The 25,658-nt window shown below is 30.9% G+C and overlaps 1 protein-coding gene across 11 annotated transcripts in view; it reads right to left on the reverse strand.

Moving 5' to 3' along the window:
* LOC127735644 (complexin-like) overlaps positions 1-25,658 on the reverse strand; it is a 134,949-nt gene that overhangs the window by 41,542 nt on the left and 67,749 nt on the right. Inside the window, exon 1 of one of the 11 annotated variants that reach the window (XM_052245884.1) lies at positions 21,557-21,968. The exons of 9 other annotated variants lie outside the window; for them this stretch is intronic. The gene's annotated coding sequence lies outside the window, so the exon portion shown is untranslated. Of the gene's footprint in view, positions 1-21,556; positions 21,969-25,658 lie in introns of those variants that run through there. One more of the 11 variants, XM_052245889.1, reaches the window with a different exon arrangement.

Below are 25,658 nucleotides of genomic sequence, written 5' to 3' on the forward strand. Positions count from 1 at the left end.
TTTTGACAAACTACGAAAGAATTATGTCCTTTTTTATTTATACCCTGATACCATCATAACTCATCTTATATGAAATTTTAATAATTTTGATACTATCATCAATGCCTGAAATAAAACACCTATGTCTCACCTTTAGCAGGAAAGACAAACAAGAGGCTCTCAAGAGCCTGAATCGCTCACCTGTATTTCAGAGGAGAAGATTTGTAAATGTAAGCAAACTTGATGAACTAATTGTGTAAAATTGTCTTTAAAGGGCAATAACTCCTTAAGGGGTCAACTTTTTTGTAGATCTTACTTTGCTGAACATTATTGCTGCTTACAGTTTATATATATCTATAATAATATTCAAAATAATAACAAAAAACTGCAAAATTTTGTTAAAACTACCAATTCGGTGGCAGCAACCCAACAATGGGTTGTTCGATTCGTCTGATAATTTCAGGGCCGATAGATCTTGACCAATTGAACAATTTTACCCCATGTCACATTTGCTCTAAAAGATTTAGTTTTTGAGATATAAGCCAAAAACTGCATTTGACCCTTATGTTCTATTTTTAGCCATGGCGGCCATGTTTGTCGATGGATACAAACTTCGGATACAATTTATTAACAAGATACCCTAAGGAACATTTAGTTAAAGTTTGAAGGTAATTGGCCCAGTAGTTTCAGAGGAGAAGATTTTTAAATGTTAGCAAACTTGATGAACAAATTGTGTAAAATTGTCTTTAAAGGGCAATAACTCCTTAAGGGGTCAATTGACAATTATGGTCATATTAACTTTTTTGTAGATCTTACTTTGCTGAACATTATTGCTGCTTACAGTTTATATATATATCTATAATAATATTCAAAATAATAACAAAAAACTGAAAAAGTTTGTTAAAACTACCAATTCGGTGGCAGCAACCCAACAATGGATTGTTCGATTTGTCTGAAAATTTCAGAGCTGATAGATATTGACCAATTGAACAATTTTACCCATGTCAGATTTGCTCTAAAAGCTTTAGTTTTTGAGATATAAGCCAAAAACTGCATTTGACCCCTTTGTTCTATTTTTAGCCATGGCGACCATGTTTGTCAATGGATTAAAACTTCGAATACCATTTATAAACTAGATACCCTAAGGAACATTTAGTTAAAGTTTGAAGGTATTTGGCCCAGTAGTTTCAGAGGAGAAGATTTTTGAAATAGTTTACGACGACAGACGAGGACGACAACAGACGAGGACGACGACGGACGCCAAGTGATGGCATAAACTCACATGGGGTCCTTCGGGCCCCGGTGAGCTAAAAGTATTCATCAAGTGCTTAAACTAACTGTATGCATTTACAAATTGTTGACTGACAATTTAAGCTGTACTTTATACCACAATCGTGACAAGTAAACTATATAATTATTTCTGAAAGAATTGTTGTCATGTGTTTATTTTCAAACAAATTGTCTGCAAAAACCAGAATTCCCAAGAGCCTCTGTTGATCTAACAGCAATATTACTAGTGAATGAGTTTGCATGTTTGTGGTATACAACTGCATGAATAAAGAATTACTGGGTACTACCAAGAGAGAAAAATATTATACAATGTGTTGTAACAATACGTTTGCAATCATAGGAAATACCCAGTATAGAATTAATAATATTTGAATACTGTAAATTTAGAAATTATTGCTTGCATTTGTTATTACGATTTTTAATGAGTGCAAAAATGCGAGATTTATTATTGCGATTTCATGAAAATCTGCAGACAGATAACATATATATCAGAATGCGAGTTCTTATTATTGCGATACTGACCCAGTCGCATTATTTGCATTAATAAAAACCTTGCAAAGATTTTCTGAATTTACAGTATGTAACTTTGAAAACAAGGCAAAATTCATACCACAGTGTATTATGATTAAACGCTCAATCTGTTTTTACTGGACACAAGTAGATTTATTGATTATTACAACAATAACACCCAATCTCACTGATTCAACAAGAAAAATGTAAATATTAAAAGTATTTTTACGTATTGATCTCATGTAAGCCATTAATATTATATCAATAAGCTAACATGTCTAACTGACTGACAAAACATTACTTGTACAAAAATGAAAGCTTACTTGTTATCGAATTTAAATAAAAAAAAATTGTTAAAAGTCCTTTTTTAATCAAGGCATCTGCTCACTGATTTCTAGTATCTTTAAAAACTTTGAACTTTTAACCTTTGGGTTCAGAGAATTCAATAAAACATGTCACAGAACATCAAAGTACAAAATAAAAACAACTGTTTTAATGACTTTTATCAAATAACTGATCCATAACAACAATATTTGATAATTACTATATACTCAGAACAAGTGTCTCCATATAATTAGTGCTTCTATAGTCTCTTGGTAATATGCAACGAAAGAGTATGATTCCCAGTCTTTAGTTTTCTATGTTGTGTTTTGTGTACTGTTGTTTTGTCTTTTCGTTGTTTTTCGTTTTCTGCCATGGTATTGTAAGTTTGTTTTTAATTTATGAGTTTGAATGTTCCTTTGGTATCTTTTGCCTCTCTCCCAGACAAATCAAAATTAAAGGACTGCCCTGGTTTATAAAATTCATATTGGACCAGCCAATAAAGACCAAGTGAAAATTTTCTTGGAATGCCTTGGTCACTGTTTGAGAATGAATATTTCTTATAAATCCTTATTCTAATAATATAGTCTCTAACAAAAGAAACTTCATTATTTCTGAGTCTAATGTTTTGTTAAGATGACTTATTATATACATATTTATATTCGACAGTTTATCTTACAGTAGAACACACTTATCTATCTAATGCAATCGATGAGTACCCATATAGGACATATAGTATTAACTATACCCATATAGGACATATAGTATTAACTATACCCATATAGGACATATAGTATTAACTATGAAAGTACAATGAAAATAACACTTTAAAAATTGTGTGCTTCCGAAGCACTTTTCTAGGTTATAACATTCATCAATTCTCAAACCTTAGTATTTGAAAGCCAGAAATGTATAAATATGTAGAAACATCGGGAACAATACCACAAAAAGACTTATAAAGAAAAGCTAACTTCCTCTAAGGTCAACTTTGCCTCAGGGAGTTGGAACCTTTATAGTATCTTAGTCATTTCTCAATTTTTCAACAAGGGATTTTAGAAAAATAAGTTATAAATCATTTCAGTACCGTATCACTGTTTGTTCATTACTGATCTTATTAAATTTTATGTTTAGTTTTTGCCTTACATATTGACAACAATCAAGACTTTTATTACATGAATTGATGGCAGTCTTGGAATCCAGGTCCAAGAATTTACCAGTAAACAGTTGATGATATGAGACAATGAATGTTTATACCATGACTCTTACAGTAGCATGTCATCATGATAAAGCAATAAAAAGGTGTCATTACTAACAAATTACACTATTTCATACACTTTACAAGATAAATAAATTTGTGTTATTACAATCGAATTACACAATTTCAAACAGTTTACAAGATCAATGTATTGGTGACTTCAAAAACAAATTGCATGGTCATTAATATCAATATATTGGTGTCTTCACAAATTGCAAGGTCACTACTGTTAATGTCTTGGTGTCTTCACAAACAAATTACAAAGTCATTACAACATGTATCAAAGCACTGGTGTCCTTACAAACAGATTACAAGGTTACTTAATTCTGTCAATGTATTGGTGTTTTCACAAACAAATTATAAGGTCATTACTGTCAATGTATTGGTGTCTTCACAAACAAATTACAAGGTCATTACTGTCAATTTATTGGTGTCTTCACAAACAAATTACAAGGTCATTACTGTCAATGTATTGGTGTCTTCAAAAACAATTTGCAAGGTCACTACTACCAATGTCTTGGTGTCTTCACAAAGAAATAACAAGATCATTACCACATGTATCAAAGTACTGGTGTCTTTACAAACAGATTGAAAGGTCACTTAATTCTGCCAATGTATTGGTGTCTTCACAAACAAATTACAATGTCATTACTGTCAATGTATTGGTGTCTTCACAAACAAATTACAAGGACATTACTTTCAATGTATTGGTGTCTTCACAAACAAATTACAAGGTCATTACTGTCCATGTATGTGTGTCTTCACAAACAAATTACAAGGTCATTACTGTCAATGTATTGGTGTCTTCAAAAACAAATTACAATGTCATTACTTTCAATGTATTGGTGTCTTCACAAACAAATTATAATGTCATTACTGTCAATGTATTGATGTCTTCACAAACAAATTACAAGGACATTACTGTCAATGTATTGGTGTCTTCACAAACAAATTACAAGGTCATTACTGTCCATGTATGTGTGTTTTCACAAACAAATTACAAGGTCATTACTGTCAATGTATTGGTGTCTTCACAAACAAATTACAAGGACATAACTTGTAACATGTATCAAAGTACTAGTATCTTTACAAACAGATTACAATGTCACTTAATTCTGTCAATGTATTGGTGTCTTCACTCACAAATTACAAGTTCATTACTGTCAATGTATTGGTGTCTTCACAAACCAATTGCAAGGTCATTACTGTCAATGTATTGGTGTCTTCATAAAAAATTACAAAGTCATTACTGTCAATGTATTGGTGTCTTCACAAACAAATTAAAAGGTCATTACTGTCAATGTATTGGTGCCTTCACAAACAAATTACAAGGTCATTACTGTCAATGTATTGGTGTCTTCACAAACAAATAACAAGGACATTACTTGTAACATGTATCAAAGTATTAGTGTCTTTACAAACAGATTACAATGTCACTTAATTCTGTCAATGTATTGGAAGCACTGATTTATTTATTGGTAACAAAGTGAGACAGACCACTTTCCACCACATCCAGTCCCCTCAAAAATACATTTCCCATATCTGAATAAATTGCTTTGCTGAGCGCAGCTGAATACGACCGCAGAGGTCCAAGCCTGAACAGTTGGGGCAGAAATGGACACAATATTCGCCACTTGATATAGGTCTGAATTTGGATTGTAATTAAATAATTGACACATAATAGGTTTCTGACACAGAATAACTGTAGTCAAAGAACTTAGAATTGGTTATATGATTTGAATTTACATTCAATTTTTTGCTTTTGAGCAACACACTATGCTGTTGCGAATTGACCCCCCCCCCCCCAAATAAAAATTTTACCCCCACCCTTTTTTTTGCAAAAAAAAAAAAAAAAACATATGAAGAAATTGTCTTTTTAATTTCTGAAATCTGAAATGAGAAAAAATTGTCCCCCCCCTCACAATTTCTTTTTTACCCCCCCAAATTTTTTTTTCACCTCCCCCCTTTTTCCTAAAAAAAAAATTCTTTCCCTCAAGATATGGTCATAATCTCAATTCAAATTTCCAATGGAGTTTGCAACCATAATTACCCATTTAAATATAACATAACAGCCTTAAAATAGAAAATGACATACATAATCATGGCTAAAATAAATATTCCTTAATCAGCATTTTTAAATAGTAACTTCTAAAAATAAATTGACAGCTAATCACCTCAAGACAACATGTCTTTATACATGATTTAAAAGCAGTGTAAGGGAGGTAATCCAAACATAACATTGTACTTTTTTTTTAATTGTCCATTCCCTTCTTTTCCCCCCTTTTTTGCCCCTGATTCCTAAACGGTTTGAGCCATAACCCCCCAAAGCCAATCCTAACCATCCCTTTGTGGTATGGAAACTTGTGGTATAATTTCAGAGAGATCCATACACCGTTCCACAAGTTATTGTCTGGAAACTAGAAAAATGCTTATTTGGGCCCCTTTTTGGCCCCTAATTCCTAAACTGTTAGACTATAACCCTCAAAATCAATCCCAACCTTCCTTTTGTGGTTATAAATCTTGTGTTTAAATTTCATAGATTTCTATTTACATTTACTTAAGTTATTGTCCGGAAAACAAATGTCTTCAGACGACGCTGATGATGACGATGTGATACCAATATATGACCGCAAAATTTTTTTTTTGTATAAAAACCTTTGAGTTATGAAAGGTATTCAATAAGGAATGATAGTGATACAGTAAACATGGACATTTTTTGGTGTCTGTATCAGAAATTGTTTACAATTTTACATACTCAAGAATATCTTTTATGAATCTGAAAATGCTATCTTAATATATATCTTCTTACCCCTGATCTGAAGCCTTTTGAAAATCCTAAATTGGTTAAATCTAAGAACTTAAATAAATTTAATGAAACAGCTAATAATTTAAGTACCCTTTCTTTAAAACGTAATTTTGTATTGAAAAACATGATTTAAAATCTTCATTTTATTAGGTCTTTATATTAAACCTATTTGTTTATTTGTTTTTATTAAAGATGATCTTTTATAATATCAGTTCAATGATTAAGTAACTATACAAAAAATCACAGTAATTGTGTCCCAAAGAACATGATCTCAGTTTAAATAACATTTCATTACATGTGAGTTGTAGTAATTTGAAAAGTAAGAGCAACTTGCTTTTGCGCCAACAAAAAGTGTTAGGTTTGTGTCAATTTACCTGTAATTTAACTTAATTCTTATCTGTGTTTCTATTCTAGGAATAACCTGAACTCTATGGAATTTTTGTCAAAAATTTATGACATTGATAAATAATTATAGAAATGTAGAAAATTGTTAGCACAAACGTAGGACAAATTCGTGCAAATGTATCGCCCCACTTTCAACTGAATAATTATTACAAACGTAACATGCCACTTTCAACTGAATAATTATTACATGTGTAATGGGAGAGCATGATTTGCCTTTCAAAATTAATTGCTGTACTAGCTGGGATTCCAACCTGGCACAGTAAGCCACTGCTCTACCAACTGAGCTAAAGGAGTACTCCACTAGGGAAGGAGAATTTCCTCTACACATGTTATTTCACAAAGTATGTTTACATTAATTATCAAAACTTAAAACTTAATACTTATCTTATTATTCTAACAAAACTGTTTTATCAACAAATACTTAATAGATATTTTACATTCTGTTGTAAGTGTTAAACAAAAAATTATTGATATAACAATTCTAATTAATCTGTTACATAAATAAATACAATACTTAAAACTCCATTTTGAAACATCAATATAAATAATTGCAAAAATGTCAAATATGGATATACTCCAATATCATTTACAAAGTTAGAAAATTGTGAAAATTAACTACTGCAAAAATGGCCAGAAAGGAATAAACTTGAAAAAAGTTCTGAAAAACGGGTTGGTTTACAGTTAATGTAGAAACCACAATAAATATATATTCAGTTGTAGACAGCAATAATCTGACACAAGCTGATGATCATTAAATCTGAAGCTACAGTCCATGCTATCCTATCAACATAAGAAAAAACTACACATTTAGTGACATAATATATTCTTTTCTCTCTTCTTCTCCAAATAATCACATTTGTTGCATTTATAAGGCTTTATTGATGTCAATATCACATCTAAAATTTAGCTTTGCAATTGTTATTATATGTAATATAATATTTAGGAAAATACATTATATTTTCTCTTTCCAGTAAATAATAACACCATTAGATGTATCTTACCTGACAATTGTCTAACAACTGGCCATAATACATCAGAGCACAAATCATAAAATACTATGTTATATACAGAGGAGTTTGGTATATGCAAATCAGAGTTATAGAGATGATGATATTATGTGGGTTCTCATATATTGTTCATAAATGCCTAGACAATAAAACCAACCTTCGTAAATTTCCCCCTTGGTTATCTTCTCTCCCTTTTTAACTTGCGGTTTTCTATTTCCATTCAACCTTATTTAAAAAATTATGAACTATTGATCACATGGAAAAAGGACGTAGGTTAATTTTTCTACGTTTGGAATTCCCTAAAGACTAATATTCAATACTAATATAGTTTGTTTCTGATGAATATCTTCCTCCTAATTCACATCTACATTACCAATTCACAGTCTTGTTACATGTAGGTTCTTATTATTACCATGGCAAACAGCTGTTGACTTAGTGTAACTGACAATTATACAATGAAACTGATTCAAACATTTCAATTACAATAAAAATTACAAACAAATATGGATCTTACATCTAAAAAAAAAAGCTGTTTACATATGATCTATTGATTCAAAAATAAAGGTGAAAAAGAAAGATATAATCTACCAATGCAGCTTAGAAATTTCTTTGTGACAAATGTCCTTCTCAGAATCAGCTTATAATTATTACAAGCCCTTTATCAAGTAATAAATGACTCTGTGAGGAGCTTAAATTTGTTTTTAAGCTATCAATTAATTACTCTGTGTCAATCTTTAAATCAATCTTGCTTAAAAGTTTAATCCCTACAAATAAAACTGATGGAATAAATAGAAAAATTCATTGACAATATCTTTGGATGAAAAGTGATCAAGTTGACCTAATTTTTTGAAGGTTTAATAACTCGTTTGAATGTAAGTAATTTTTGTATTTCCTCATCTGTTAGATTCAAGAAAACTGAATTATACTTAAATTTTTTTATAGTTCTTATGTATGATAATGAAATAACTTTTTTAGATAGTGTTTGCTGCTTCTTTGCTAAGGACATATCTAGGAGTAAAAGCAGACAGTATGGTTAGCTCAGATTCAAATAATGTGTCCAACTGTTGCCTTTAGACCTATTACATTTAAAAAACAGTGCAATAAGTCAGTCTAGTACAAAATGTGGGAGGGCTATTATATCCATATGACATTCACATATACTCCTCCTTAATAACGCTGAATTACGGTACAATGTCCCAAGTCAAAAACCTTGTTAGTGGTTGTCTTTAGTTATAACTTATATAATTATGTTATTGTCCTGTAAGAAATTTGGTGTGTTAATGCAGATCTTTCATTATCTGTTAAATTTATTCACAATTTTTCTAGGCATAGCGACTTAATATACTTTAGGAAACTAGACTATATACTTGTGATGTTAGGTTGCCATCTTTATTGATTTTTATCCCAACATTGCTTTTTATTTGTACCTCCTGCTGTCTTTGTGTTGTTGAGATGCTGTCTCAATGTCTATTATACATGTATATTGACCTCCAGATGTATTAAGCTGGGTTGCTGTCTCATTTACCATGTACCACACATCTCCTTTTATTCACATCAATGATAAAATGTGATCGAAACTAAACACAAAATTATTCAAAATTATTCATACCAATGAAAAATGTCATAAAAAATATTACAGATATAAAATCAAAAATATGAAGCAATATATATAAGTATGCAACAACTTATAAAACCAAATCATAAAAAAATGTCCAAAATGGCAAGGGGTTCTTTTCTTAAGAAGAGAGACTTAAAAAAATAGAACATAATCCTTAATGTTGTTCCTGTCTTATTGAATAAAAGTTATCACAGAGAAACCAATGTGTCATCTGATAGACCACACCAAACAAGTTTAATGCTATTGTAAAAAAAACAAGAACAATTGAAAACAATACTTATTATAACCACTAAAGGATTGTCAATAATACAATGAATACAAATAAAAAAGACACTTATTATAGAACTTTAAAAAAAATCCTGTCTGTAAAACGTAATTCTTGAGGGAAATAGTTTCTATACCAAGATTATTCATAGTAAATACCACAAGAAATGAGGATATAATCTGTCAGATATAAGTGACAGAACCTATGAATAAATGTATAATCCTGTTATAATTATAATTCTGAAAGATAGAAAATCACAATTTATACTCAGAAAATTCCCCTATAAACAATAAATGGGTCTTTTACACAAAATTAACATCCTGTATGAATATCTTTCTGCGAGGCTAGTGCTCTGTCAATGTATATTTGTTTCGACTAACAGATGTTTCTCTAGAAACTTTGTTATAAACTTATGCTATAATATCTGTTCCTGTTGGAACAAATAACTTAAACCCTTTATTCCGTAAGGAACAAATTCTATTATATTTCCTCCAGTGGAAATAATATTCCACTAATTTCTTCCATTTGGGAACTAATATTATAAAGGAACTTCTATTCCATGACACTCTAAACTATTTATCAACATGTTTGAAACCATAATTTTGTGAAATTTTGCCATTATATTGTATTTCAAGCCATTTCATGGTAGTTTAACTTATACCAAAACTGCAATGTTTTTCAAGTTCATACACTCAAAATTGAATTCTGAAAGTTTGAGAAATTTTTGAAATACTTTTTGCTTTTAGGGTTAATTTTACCCCATATTGTACCTTCTCCTTTTAAACTTATAAACAATGGTTAATTTTACCCCAAATTGTATCTTCTCCTTTTAAACTTATAAACAATCAGTAAAACACAATAAAAAAATTAAATTAAATTTCATGCAGAAAAAGGAATAATGTTGATGACATTCACATGATTAAGATCTTAAAGACATCATCCTCATATGATTAGTCTCAGAAGCCTTGATAAACTATCAATTAAGCAATATATTTGTTAACATGACCTTGAGAAAAATTGTGAAGAAAACAAGCTGAAAACTTGGCTTTTCTATGGTTTTTATAGAAAACAAGGAATTATTTGAATCTGGAATAATTTTGAATTCTAGAAAATTGATAAGAAATATATGATGAAAACTAACCCAACTAAATAGGATAAGTCATGCACGCATGGCTAAGGTTAATTTTACTTTCAATGATATTTCAGTATGTACTAACTAACCCCCCTTTGCCAGGCATGCATGGCTAACTCTCCTCAATCGGGTTAGTTTTTATCATATATTTCTTATCAATTTTCACAGAATTCAAAATTATTCCAGTTTCAAATTATTCCTTGTTAGAAAGTCATTTCCTTATTCCTTGCAAAGTATAATCTGTACTATAACAGGGAACTGGTACTTAAATAGAAGGTTTACTTTGATGCAGTTTCCTTTTATCCACAATTTATGATTCTATCTATCAATAATTTAATTTTGGATGTAACACATCTTCTGATTGGCTGACAGTGTTTTGTTTATCAGCTCATAGACATAATTTAGTCATGTGACCGTGACGTCGCCAATGTTTTTTCATGATTTACTCCGGTTTAAAATTGAATTTAGAATTAAATTATAAGAAATGACTGTAATGTTTTTTCTGTCTATTCAAAATAACATAAAAAATGTGGTGCACACTTTAAAATAATCCGCTACGCGGGTTATTCAGTGTGCACCACATCTTTGATGTTATTTCTTCATAGACAGAAAAAATATTACAGTCATTCCTAAAAACAAAAAGTTCCCTAAAAACTGACTAGTTAAAAAATGAAAACAACACATTATAAATTTCATGTGTCCGAAGCACTTTTCTGGATTTAACTTCATCAGGAATGCTCAATGCCAAATATTTGAACGCCAAGGATGTGTAAGAACCAAAACAGTTGAAGAGCTATACAACCAAAAAGGACCTAAAAAATAGCCAAATCCATCTAAGGTCAACTTTGCCTGAGGAAGTTGAAACCTTAGTTTCTAAATAATTTCAAAATTTATAAACGGACAATTTTAGAAAGGTTAAATGTAGATTTTGAATAGCTCAGCACCATTGGTATATTGGTATGATCATTTAACATTGTAACCTCAAGTTCCTTTGCTGGAATCAACCAAACAATGAATTTTAAATGGTTTTCTTTTTCTATTTCCAAGTTATATACCATGCTGTCCATCTTGGATTCAACATCATCAATAACCAAATTGTAACTACCTATCTATAGAGAAGCAATCATTTATGTTTTGCAATTATCTTGCAATTGGGTCAATATTCCTAATGAGCCTCAGAGTGAGGAACTCAACTATAAATAGAAATAAATAAATGAGGAATGTGTCCATGGGACACAGATGATGCCCCCACTTGCATATCAAATTAAGTTATGAAGGGACATAACTGAAGAACAGTAAAAGTGACGCTACCAAAATTTGTACTTGATCTGAGTTTTGTAGTAATAAGTATTGTGTATAAGTTTCATAAAATTTGGTTGATGCAAACTTAAGTTAGAGAACGGAAATGAAAAATTCAGCAATTTTTTCGGTTTGTAAAATGGGCATTACTCTAGAACGGTTAAAGTGACACCATCAAAATTCAACCTTGGTCTGTATTTTGTGGTAATAAGCATTGTGTATAAGTTTCATTACATTTGGTTGAGGCAAACTAAAGTTAGGAACCGAAACGAAAAATTCAGCAATTTTTCCATTTGTAAAGGGGCATAATTCTAGAAAGGTTAAAGTGACACCACCAAAATTCAAATTTGATCTGTATTTTGTGGTAATTAGCATTGTGTATAATTTTCATAACATTTGGTTGAGGTAAACTTAAGTTAGAGAACTGAAAGGAAAAAATCAGCAATTTTTCCATTTGTAAAGGGGCATAACTCTAGAATGGTTAAAGTGATGCCACCAAAATTCAAACTTGATCTGTGTTTTGTGGTAATAAGCATTGTGTATAAGTTTCATAACATTTGGTTGAGGCAAACTAAAGTTAGAAAACGGAAACCAACTATGGGACGTACGTACGGATGGACGTACAGACGAAACAAGGGTAAAACTTTATGCTTCTCCGCTACGGCGGGGGCATAAAAAACCTGTATGCAATGAAATTGGACATGATACTATTTTCAGTAATTAACTTAGCTTAACCATTTGTGTTTTTTTGAAGAGCAGTAGATTGTACAATAAAAATGTAAAACTTTGGAGTTATTAAATGTTTGTACAGAATTGAATTTCAAGAGAAATTAACTGTGTGAAAACTTTTCACTTGCTGAAGCGCATCTGACACGGGGGATTCAGGGTTGCCCAATTTGTGAAAAAATTAATCTCATTTTATACCCTGAAAATTATGAAAATGTCTCTGCTTCGAAATTAGCCATCATACATATCCAAGTTTACGATATGGACAGAGGAATGGAAGAAAAAGCTACCATTGTCGCCTATAGGAAATGAATTACGCATCTTGACCCAATTGGTCTTGTCATCCAAAGTTCTAACAGCTATTTCAAAAATTGTTAGACATTGTAATTATTTTTGCACAGATGAAAGAACTTGGTTTGGCGACTTTTCTGACATTTAAAGTTTCTGCTTCAGCCTTTTATAGTCAACTGTACAGTATTGGTTTTTCTCATTGTTAAAGGCTGTACTGTTGCCTATCATTGCTTACATCCACTAATTTTGGTCTCTGGTGGATAGTTGTCTCATTGGCAATCATACCGTATCTCCTTATTTTTAAATTGGTATCTAAACTATCTTTTTAAATAGCTCTTCATAAAATTTAAATAAACTTTTTTATTGCAAGAAAATATTAGTTAACAGGTGATAGTTTTCTGGTGTAATGGTCATACTTTGATCTGATGCATATCTTGTCATCAAATTCAAAGAGAAAAATGTATAAATAAAAAGAAATGGACGGTCTTCCTAAAAAAAAACAGCAACCGTTAAGTACAAGTCACAAGAAAACCTCTAGATGGCAACATAACAATTTCAAAAGAAGCTACATACCTACACCACGTGTAAGGCTCTAATTTGACAAAGTAGATTCAATGAGCAATTTCCCCTCTACAAATTATAATGTTCTTTAATATATGTGTTTTGTATAAAAGACTTCCAAATTCATGCATTTTTCTTTACATTTCCTGTGTCACAAGGCTTATGTTATTATTTCACGGTAAGAACCAATAGTTTAATGACGTCATTTACACCGATTGACATAGAGTAAAGCGGTTTAACTCATTCATGAAAAAACACGTTCAGATTGGTGTATTATATGTTATATAGATACATGATTCTTTTGTAGTCTAGTCAAATTAGTGAACAACCTGCAACTAATTGCAACACAAAGTTTTTCTCTGAAAAACAAGTCTGTTACTATCTATGAACAACATACTAAAACTATACAAAAATATATTTCGCAGAAAGTGGTGTAATTTATAAAAATGTTTTGTAGTAAAAGTAAGGTTATATGAGTTGCTTCCCCTTATTTGCCAAAGTTGGAAAAAATAAAATTATACAAAAAATATTCTGTATTTTTTAAAACAGTTGAAATAATACAATACAATACATAATTATTTCAATTTAAAAGAATAATATCACTTTCCTGTCTCAAAATTTGTATATTTGAATAAAGATATAGACCGAGATTGTGTTCTGCTATTTTACAATCCAAGAATCTAATTCTCCAAAATAGTGTTGGTAAGTAACCTAAAAATGGAAAAATGTACTGAATTAGAGTAACCAACTTAGTCACATTCTTACTTGGTATTTGAAAGAATTCTGCCCCTTTGTTAAAGGCACAGACAGCTTATTTTTTGTTGGGGGCGTGGTTCCAGAAACATATGTTTTGTTCTTTATAAAAAAAATGTTATTGCAAGATTCAAAGTCTTTATTGTATTTTTTTTCCACACCTTTATTAAGGAAACAATATATTTTTTTCATTTCCCTTCTTGAACAAACATGTTTAGATTTAGAATCCAACAATGTTTTTTCATAAAAAAATAAGAATGATGATTGTTAAATGATTTTATGTAAATATTTTTTCACAAATGAAAATTTCAGGCTCCTCATAGCAAATAGCTACTCATGTAATTTGCGACGATCTCAGTACTCACACACCATATAAATAAAGCTTTGACTGTAACACTGAATCCACTTTTTACTTTGGTTACTAATCGGATGTGTACTTATTTATATTTTAGTCAGTGCCAACAGTATTTACTAAGCTTTGAACTAGCTATGAGAACTCTTTTTGTTAATTGGTTATATATTCCCGTGCTGATCTTTTTGAATTGAGCCCTTTCCAACTGGGTTTTACAATTTGTTCTTACGTTGTTTGCTATTTAAATAAAATTGAGAATGGAAATGGGGAATACTGTATGTCAAAGAGACAACAACCGACCAGATCAAGAGCAGATAACAGCCGAAGGCCACCAATGGGTCTTCAACGCAACGAGAAAATCCTGCACCAGAAAGTGGTCCTCAGCGGGCCCCTAAATAAAAACTGTTCCTGATTATGGGAGGGTAAAGTGCTCGCAAACAGGGTTAACCCTGCACACTATGAATATAATTATCAGTAGTCAGTAGCCCTTTATTACTTGGTGGTTATTGTTTGCTGTGTGTCATATTTGTTTTTCCGTTTATTGTTTTAACATTAATCATGCTTTTGAGTTTCTCGTTTGACTTGTTTTATATTTTGACGATGAGCTATAGTTGTTTACATCCACACCCACATCATTGATATCTCTTGTGGACAGTTTTCTAATTAGCAATCATACAACATCTTCTTATGTTTTTAAAATGGGGAGATTTTATAATTAAAGAACCTTAGTGAGCGCGCTCACATACTCCACGTCCCCACATTGTCATTGGAGAAATGTGTAAAAAAAAAAAAATTGTATAAGAAAAAAAAATTAAATCATAATTTCCTGTCAATATGCACATCTACATAGTATGTCCTTATTATCTACAAAGTTTCATGAAATTATGTTGTTTTGTTTCAGAGGAGTTGCGATGACAAACTGTTGCAGAAGTACATTGAAGCAAATAAGTTCAAAGGGGCGTAACTCCTAGAAAAAAAATTGAATCATAATTTCCTGTCGATATGCACATCTACATAGTATGTCCTTATTATCTACAAAGTTTCATGAAATTCTGTTGTGTGGTTTCAGAGGAGTTGTGATGACAAACTGTTGCAGTAGTACATTGAAGCAAATAAGTTCAAAGGGGCGTAACTCCTAGAAAAAAAATTGAACCCTAATTTCCTGTCGATATGCACATCTACATAGTATGTCCTTATTATCTAAAAAGTTTCATGAAATTATGTTGTGTGGTTTCAGAGGAGTTGCGATGACAAACTGTTGCAGAAGTACATTGAAGCAAATAAGTTCAAAGGGGCGTAACTCCTAGAAAAAAAATTGAATCATAATTTCCTGTCGATATCCACATCTACATAGTATGTCCTTATTATCTACAAAGTTTCATGAAATTCTGTTGTGTGGTATCAGAGGAGTTGCGATGACAAACTGTTGCAGTAGTACATCAAAGTAAATAAGTTCAAAGGGGCGTAACTCCTCGAAAAAAAATTGAATCGCAATTTCCTGTCGATATGCACATCTACATAGTATGTCCTTATTATCTAAAAAGGTTTCGTGAAATTCTGTTGTGTGGTTTGAGAGGAGTTGCGATGACAAAAAACAGGACTGACAGACTGACGGACTGACGGACTGACGGACGGACGGGTCAAAAACATTACACCCTCTGCAACCCATTGCGTGGGGTATAATAAGTGATGGTTTCATTGGCAAGCGATCAAACTTACTACCAAGAGATCACTGATAGAGTTTAGTGGACCTTAAAAGTTAAACATTTATATTCTTTTGGCATGAGGTGTATTTTTTTAAATATTCTTATAGTTTTGTTCAAATGAGTTGAATACAGGTCAGCATTCCGGAAGCAGAAAACAGCGTCTTTAACATTGATATATCTGTAATAGAGTATATCTATGAATAAAGAGAGATTTGAGGTTTTTAAAGTCAACGAGAAAGCAACCCAGACGACTAACAAAAACCAACAGACATACTTTCAGATTAGACATGACTATCTAAACGCTATCTCTGGCCATCAAAGTCGCCCACAGACACTACAAATTTTAATTCATACACAGATGATGCATGATCATTTTTTTATAGTTCTTAGGCTAAAGCTGATTACCTTTTATTAAATTAATTCAATGAGATATTTCAAATAAAGAAAGTTTTTTATTTTAACAAACGTAATCTATGTATTACTGGTAAATTAAAGCCAGGGATTTCGTTACCACAAATTACTTAAAACCATTACTAAATTCTTCCACAGATATAAAGAATTGGTTTTGAAGTTTGGTTGTACCTGTAGAAAACTTATTTCAAACGGGATTGCACATCCTCATTTTTACGGCAATATTGTTTACCGCGCCCGGAAATTTAGAAACAATCCTGGTAAACTTATCGATCCTTTAAATAAACTTATTCTAAAAGGTTACCAATTCAACACTGTAATTAGATCATTAAATATTGTTTTTATTGGTACTAATATTGATTTTGATATCAGTAAATTAAAAGCAAACTAAATATTATTGTTATATACATATACACATTCATGGATCTACAATCTGTCGATACCTGTATCTTGGCATTGCACAAGGTCATGTTTTTCTCTGACTGTTTATGACGTCTTTACACTAAATCCATTGGATGTTGGATGTGTACGGATTGATAATTTAGTCTTAGATGAATGATTTTTTTTTTATTATTCTAATAGTTGTTAGTGGCTTTGAACTAGCTGTCAGTAAATGCGAGTACTCTCAGATCTGTACTTAGTGTCTTTTTGTTGTTTGGATGTACAAGTACCTGTCCACGTCCACTTGTATTTGTAGTATTTGTATTTTTATCCATCTGATGAGTTAAGCCTCTTTCAACTGATCTTTATAGTTCGTTCTTATGTTGTACTGTTACACCACTGTCCCAGGTTAGGGGGAGGGTTGGGATCCCGCTAACATGTTTAACCCAGCCACATTCTGTATGTATGTGCCTGTCCCAAGTCAGGAGCCTGTAATTCAGTGGTTGTCATTTGTTTATGTGTTACATATTTGTTTTTCGTTCATTTTTTGTACATAAATTAGGCTGTTAGTTTTCTCGTTTGAATTGTTTTACATTGTCATTTCGGGGCCTTTTATAGCTGACTGTGCGGTATGGGTTTTGTTCATTGTTGAAGGCCGTACAGTGACCTATAGTTGTTAATTTATGTGTCATTTGGTCTCTTGTGGAGAGTTGTCTTATTGGCAATCATACCACATCTTCTTTTTTATATTGGTAATAAGTAAAATCACAAAAATACTGAACTCCGAGGAAAATTCAAAAAGAGGCTTAACTCATCAGATGGAAAAAGGTAATGTTTTTTCTTTATTTACTAGTAAGTATATATATATCTTTGACCATAATATTTTCATATAGCAGACAACTCATGTTAGTTCTTTGTCATTACCATTTGGTTGATGTTTCAGACCACCACATACATGCAGGTTAATAGGGTACACACATAAGGCGCTGTTGCTATTAACACTTCCTCCAGGAAGTGATTCCATTTATTCATTCAACATGCTTATCTCATTTTCAACATCCAAAATTGGACCACCTTAGTACAATTACTATTTAAATTCAAGCTCTTGAGGTAAACTTCTAATGGTATTGACAAAGCTGCTCTTGAAATTGCCTTAAACAATATCAGATCTACATTTAATTTTCGATCTATGAGTTTGACTGTCCCTCTGGTATCTTTTGCCCCTCTTTTAATGCTAATTCAGTGAACTAGAACATGTTCCTAAATTTAAAAAAGCTTATATATCTGAAATTAAATGTGGATATTGATGGAGCTTGCTAAATAAAATAAGAAACACATTAAGAGAAATCTGCAATCACATCGTCTGTGTTTAACTGTGACTTTATACAATTCAAATATTGTAAAAGTAGCTAATGAAAAAATACACAAAAAGGTCTACAGTCAATGACGATGCAAGGACACTAGAAAAATGACTTTTCCAGCAATTAACATGACAAAATCAAAGTCAGTAACCAAACTGATTTACAGTTATTTTTTAACACAATCATTTTTTGTTTATTATACCTACACGTATAATTACTATAAATACATAACAGAAACATAAGATAAAATTTCAAACTTCCACAAAATGCACATATTTAAAACTGAGTTTTACTGTGTGTTTGTTTATTCTATATTGTCTAGAGAAACTAGGGGAGGGTTGAGTTCTCACACAACATGTTTTACCCCTGCCATATTATTGCACCTATCCCAAGTCAGAAACCTCTAGCCTTTGTTTGTCTTGTGTGTGTGTTTTTTTTTTTTGGTGATAATTTTGGTTCATTTGTATGTACTGGAGTTTAGGGTGGTGTCCATTTTGCTGAACTAGTGTACAAAATAATTAAGGGGTCAGCTGAAGCCCACCTCCATGTGCCGGATTTTCTTGCGATGTTAAAGACCCATTAGTGGCCATGTTTTCTCTTTGACACATTCCCTGTTTCCATTCTCCATTTTTTCGTTTTTAAAAATAAAACTAGAAATAACCAAGATTTAAAAATTTTCTTTTTATATGACCCTCACTTAGGGGCATTATGTTTTTCTGTCTGTGCGTCTGTTCGTTCGTCCGTCTGTCCTGCTTCAGATTAAAGTTTTTTTTTTTTTTGAAAGTAAATATCTTTTATTACATATCTGCTGTGTTAACAATTTACTCGGATTACAGCGTTAGCCCGAGTATCCCTGTTATTAGTTACTGAATTTCCAGGGAAAAAGCTCAGTAAAAAAGTAGTCAATTATTAAAAGTATTAACATATACATTCTTTAAAATACAGTGTATACATATAAAGTATAGAATTCCGTGGTATAAATCACGTGATTAAAGTTTTTTGTTAAAGTTTTTGATTTTTTTTTATGAAGTTGAAGTCCAGTCATATTGAAACTTAGTACAAATGTTCCCTATGAAAAGATCTTTCTAATTTTAATGCCAAATTAGAGTTTTGACCCAATTTCACAGTCCACTGAACATAGAAAATGATAGTGCGGATGGGGCATCCGTGTACTATGTATATATTCTTGTTTTGTAGTTAGTGTGTAAAACAAACTATTTCACACAACAAATTGATTATTATTGATATCGATAACAAGAGGAATACATGTGCGATAAACATAAGATAATATAGTTTGTCTATAAAGATCCTATGTTAAAAGTTTTAACCATGAATAATCGAGTCTTTTATTTCCATTTTTCACAATTTTTCTCTACAAATCACATTTTACACAAGAATTACAATTTTTTAAATACTAATAACTATAGGACTTCTTAAGATAAACATCAGATAGTATTCTCTATTTTCTGTTAAGATCCCAATTTGAAAGTTTTAACCATCAATAACCGAGATATCTTCCTTTCCAGTTTTCCCGGGTTTTCGGTCTTAAAACATATATCCAACCAAAACAACCCAAATATTAATATTGATAACTAAAGGACTTCACAAATAAAACATAAAATAGTATGTTCTTTTTTCTATATAGATCAAATTTCAAAAATATTAACCATTAACAACGGAGATTTTCTACGTTTCCAGTTTTCAGAGTTTTTTCACTAAAAATCACACATTTCACCTCAAAATTACTTCAATATGAATAATAATAACTAGAGGACTACATAATACTCTATTAGTAAGTAAGTAAGTAAGTAAGTAAGTAACCTTTATTTAAAGTCCGGTTGCATATATACATAATAAACAAGGAACATATGAGCTGCTCTTTAACCGACTGATATAATAAACAAAACATACATGTAATAACATTAGATACATATACAAGATCTATTAAGATAAGGTTTCCTGTCTTCAACAAGCTTTAGGTCTAAAAATGTAACCATAAATAACAATTTTTCATCTTTTCCAGTTTTCAGCATTTTTTCTCTAAAAACCACATATTTCACCCCAAAATAACCTTTTCCGCAAATTATATCAATGTATAGTTTTAGTATGTTGTTAGTACAAGTCTATATTATAATTTGCACTAAAAAAACCTTGTGTTGCAATTAGTTGCAGGTTGAGCGATTTTAGAGCTAAATTGACTAGGTTATTGGTAGTATCTTTTTCAAGCTAATGGTAACATGAAAAATTATTGCACATATCACACTTCATAATATGTGTCTTCAATGTGATCATGTTCAAGCAATGTCAGTTTTTAAAAATAGAATAGTTGAAGTAGGGGCAAATAATCAAATGAAAAAATAGTACATATATCTCAAGCAATGAATCTTGACATGTAGGCATCAAATAGTCTATCTAAATAACTACACTATTGACCTCTTTAATTTAAATATTTGTTATACAAAATGCTGTTGTACAATTCAAATTTTACAAATTTCAGAATTGTTTGTTTGATTCCAATATTACAGGACAGACATGACAGACATGACAGTGTTATAAAGGAAAACTATGATACTGTAGAGTATAGACGATCACATTTTTGTTTTTCTTAATACATTTGTGTACATGTAATATAAAAAAAAGAGGAAAATAATTACAAGGCTCAACTCATATAGAAACCTTTTTTTTTTTAAAAAGAGTACACAAATGTATCATTTACAGATTTTAAATAGTGACCTTTTCTCTTTTACAGTTTGAAAAGACGCAACTTTATATATACTGTCTAAATTTTTTTTTAAATAACTCAGTTGTAAAACATACGCTGAGATTTCCATGACATATTTCCTAGAAGAAAATTGACAATAATTCAAGCTGAAAATAAGATGCCATTTCCATTCTATTACAAAAATTTCCTTCTCCTAATAAATGTTATTCAACCATACATAATACAATCTACCAGAAAATATTGGCAATCTAGTATTTAAAGCTGATTTACAACAAATGGCATAGGCAAAGAGAAGATATCAGAACAAATTTTCTACTATAATAACTTCACCACAACAACAAAATCAGTTCAATATTCTGCATATAAAATGTTCATTCAAGAAAATTAATCTAAATTGACACTTACGTATCGGCAAAAATACGGTGTTATCTTAGACTCAAACTACACTGTTAATCCACACGTTATTTGATTTTGGTAAAATGCAATACTTATAAATAAATCCAATAACTCCAAGATGACATATCTGAATTACCGACAGTTTGGAGAACATTGATTCTGAACACTGATGTTTTGTTTGCAGAGTAGTCAAGCATGGTTTTAATGGCAATGATTTCACATGACAATAATATTGATGTATCCAAAGTTGGATGCCTCAGTAATTGAACGTCAATATTTTTTAATCAGAACTGTCCAGAAATATGGGAAAACCCTGCTGTTTACACAGTTCAATTTCAATACCAACTCTCGATGTCCTTCGAGACAGTCAAAATAGCACAATTTCCTTAACGTAAAAAACCTGTAAAACCACACGGTAAATTAGCCTGAATTTTCCATTCACTGTACAGGCTACATCTATATAAGGATTATATTATACTGATCACAGACTTGATATATTCATTCTAGTTAAAAATAATCAATAACTAACAATTCTACAATTGCAATGAATTTGTGAATAATTAACGCCCTATATTCCAGACACATGATCAACGGTTAAACAATTAATAATTCAAAACACTAATCAATATATTTCTATAAAGCAATCAATCCATTTGTAGAACATTCAAGTATACAGTCCAATTATGGTAAACAGATTAGATTTTTCTAAAATCTAAAAATAAATCAACGAATAGTTAGAACAAATAGAAAAACAAATCCATATAAAAAAATGAACCAAACAGAAAAATACTTTCTTTTCCTTGCTCATTTTTCTTATTCAGAAAGATTTCTTTGAAAAGAAACACAATGACAATAAAAAAGGTTTGGTATTTTGATTTGCGGCTGCTTTATGTTCAGCAGCAAGCATTACATGTATGTTCAGGCAAATGAGGTGAGTTCATGTGCCTGTAAAACCCCACCACATTTTGTGCTTGTACCAAAGTATCTGGACCATGTGTTGTTTATCTTTGTAATTTTTTTTTTTGGAGGAGTCAGTTGTTGGTTGTCAATGGGGTCTTTGTACTGTCAAATATTTTTGGTAATTTTTGTATCCCTGTTTATGTATTATTAAGCAGCAAGGAAACAGTCTGCAGGTAGATGTGTCATCCATTCTCAGGAAAGTATGCTACCTTGTGACCAACAAGACCCTTAAACATCTATATATATTTATAAAAAAAGCATTTAAATAAAAATTATGATTCAATTAAATTAAATGATATAGTTATCAAATTGCAATTTTTTTTAGAAGTAAAGAAAATGCAAGATCCACCATAGAACTGTAAATTGAAAATTGATTAAAAATCAAAGACATTACAAAAAATCTAATAGTGACATGCAAAGTCACAAGAAATTATAAATTTGTGATATTCTATATTCTCATTTTTTACATGACAATTTTCTATTAAGCAGTGTGAAAATTAACAACAGAATCTGTACTGAAAAATGTGCTGACAACAGCTTAAAGTTCTTTAAATTCACCATTTCCATCCTCAATTTTATATTCCAAGACCCAACTATTTTACATTAATCAAGTATATATTCTGTGATAATGGAACAGATAAAATATGGTGTATAAATTCATAACATCAAGTCCCTTCTCATACTTAACCTTATCCAAAAGCAATGAAAAAGCACTTTATTTTGCTGTTCTTTATCTTATAAACTACACTGTGAGGCTTTCAACTTTAAGCAAAAGCTCACAAATAATTGCAAGTTCAAGAGGTTCTAAGTACTGGTTAGAGGAAATTTAAGGATGTTTGCTGCTCCTGTTTCTGACTTTTTGTCAGATTTTTGGAAACCTCTAGTTTTATCCATGTGGGGTCATTAAAAAATTTTCCGGCTAACCCGCAATTTTCTTTTCATAATTATATTACATATTGTTTAAAAAGCCATTTTTGAAAATCTTATAAAATTCTTCTTATTTTTTCATAGTTTTTGAAAGAAAAAAGATGTTAAATGTAAGAAAAATCTAGAGAGAATCATTACCTGCCAAATTTTCAATGGCTTATATCAAGAAAACAAGCACACAGACCGCTAATTTTTTTCTGCTTTTTTAACTCCTTTATTTATATACTACCAATTTATAACATTCTTTTAAGAAGCTTGTTATTTTGAAACAGAGTAGCAAAAATCCTTAAGCTAAATGGTGATAATGTTACTTCTGTTGATCAAAGCCCACAGATGAGGAATGATATAAACAAATTACAGTAAAAGGCAAAGAAGACTGTCATTTTTGCATGACAATCTCATTATTAAAAACATAACCTACTAAAAAGACAAGGAAAAGGTTACCCATATAAATGTTCTGCTGTTATGTTTGTAAATGTTCTATGACCATGTTTATAAATGTTGTATGATCATGTCTATAAATGATGTACAGTCATGTTTATTTACTTTTGACTTTAATTATTTATCCCTTGTGATTTTTTATTAACTGTGTATTTGCATTCAGGTGTCACAGGTCAAATTTATTCGTTCATTGTGTGTTAATTTACGTTTTTTGATTGAGTTAAGCCTTCCAATTGATATTTTATAGTGTGTCTTTCTATGTTGTGATGTTATACTATAGTTTCAGAAAAGGGAGAAGGTTTGGTACCATTAAAACGTTTAATCCCGCTGCAAATGTTTGCAACTGTCCTAAGTCAGGAATCTGATTACAGTAGTTGTCGTCTGTTTATGTAGTTCATACGTGTTTCTCGTTTTTATATAGATTAGACCGTTGGTTTTTCCGTTTGAATGGTTTTACACTAGTAATTTTTTTGGGGCCCTTTATAGCTTGCTGTTCGGTGTGAGCCAATGCTCCGTGTTGAAGGCCGTACCTTGACCTATAATGGTTTACTTTTATAAATTGTAACTTGGATGGAAAGTTGTCTCATTGGCACTCATACCACATCTTCCTATATCTATGTTTATAAATGTTCTATGATCATGTTTATAAATGGTGTATGATCATGTTTATAAATGTTCTATGATCATGTTTAAAAATGGTGTATGATCAGGTTTATAAATGGTGTATGATCATGTTTATAAATGTTGTATGATTATGTTTATAAATGTTGTATGAACATATTTATAAACGTTTTATGATCATGTGTATAAATGTTCTTTGATCATGTTTAAAAATGGTCTATGATCATGTTTATAAATGGTCTATGATCATGTTTATAAATGTTATAAAAGTTCTTAAACCATGGATGTTTTAAGTTTGTTAATTTATATCTAATCAAGAGTAAATGGTGATTTAAATTTATATCTTGATGTTCTAATATCTTCAAAGGTCAAAGCCTGACATTGTAAAAATTCTTAGAAGAAAAACCTATTCAGACATCAAAAATCCTTATTTATTAATCAATGCACATACTGTTTTATATTACAATTATCATCATATAATTGAATATCTATCTAGACCTAAGTGCTAAATGGAAATTAATAAATGATCAAACATGTTTATTATTATATATGTATTGTGAAAGTTTTTTGTTAAATTGATTTTACCTTGTATGCAAAAAATAGTATTTATAAAATTCATAATTCAGCCATTCATTTGGGATCAGATAAGATAAGCCTTCACCCTAATGACAATTAAAAATAATTAACTCAAGACTTCCTTAATTATCAATAATTAGTAATAAAAAAAACCAAGTGAAACTGCAAGCTACTGCTCACTGATGATACCCCCACCCAAATATTTCGGTAAACAGGAAGTTTTTGAGTGATGAATCTGAAAACTCATCACACTGTATAGCTGACTTATATAAACCCTGAAACCAAATTTCAGAAATCCTTGTGTTGTAGTTCTTGAGAAAGATGCGACTAAAAATATTCATGGGACGGAAGGACGGACTGACGGATGGATGGACCGACGGATGGACTGACGGATGGACAGACAGAGGTAAAACAGTATACCCCAACTTTTTTAAAGCAGGGGTATAAAAACTCTATGTATCAAAAACCATACACAGGTTATCTTAATTTGTTGCTTGTAGTCTAGATGATTTTTTTTTTAAATCAGGTGTTAAAACCATAAAGACAACATTGACCTCTGTCAAATTTAAGGTATGGACTTTTATGG

The sequence above is a fragment of the Mytilus californianus genome, unplaced genomic scaffold, assembly GCF_021869535.1.
Source record: "Mytilus californianus isolate M0D057914Y unplaced genomic scaffold, xbMytCali1.0.p SCAF_3, whole genome shotgun sequence".
Lineage (NCBI taxonomy): Eukaryota > Metazoa > Mollusca > Bivalvia > Mytilida > Mytilidae > Mytilus > Mytilus californianus.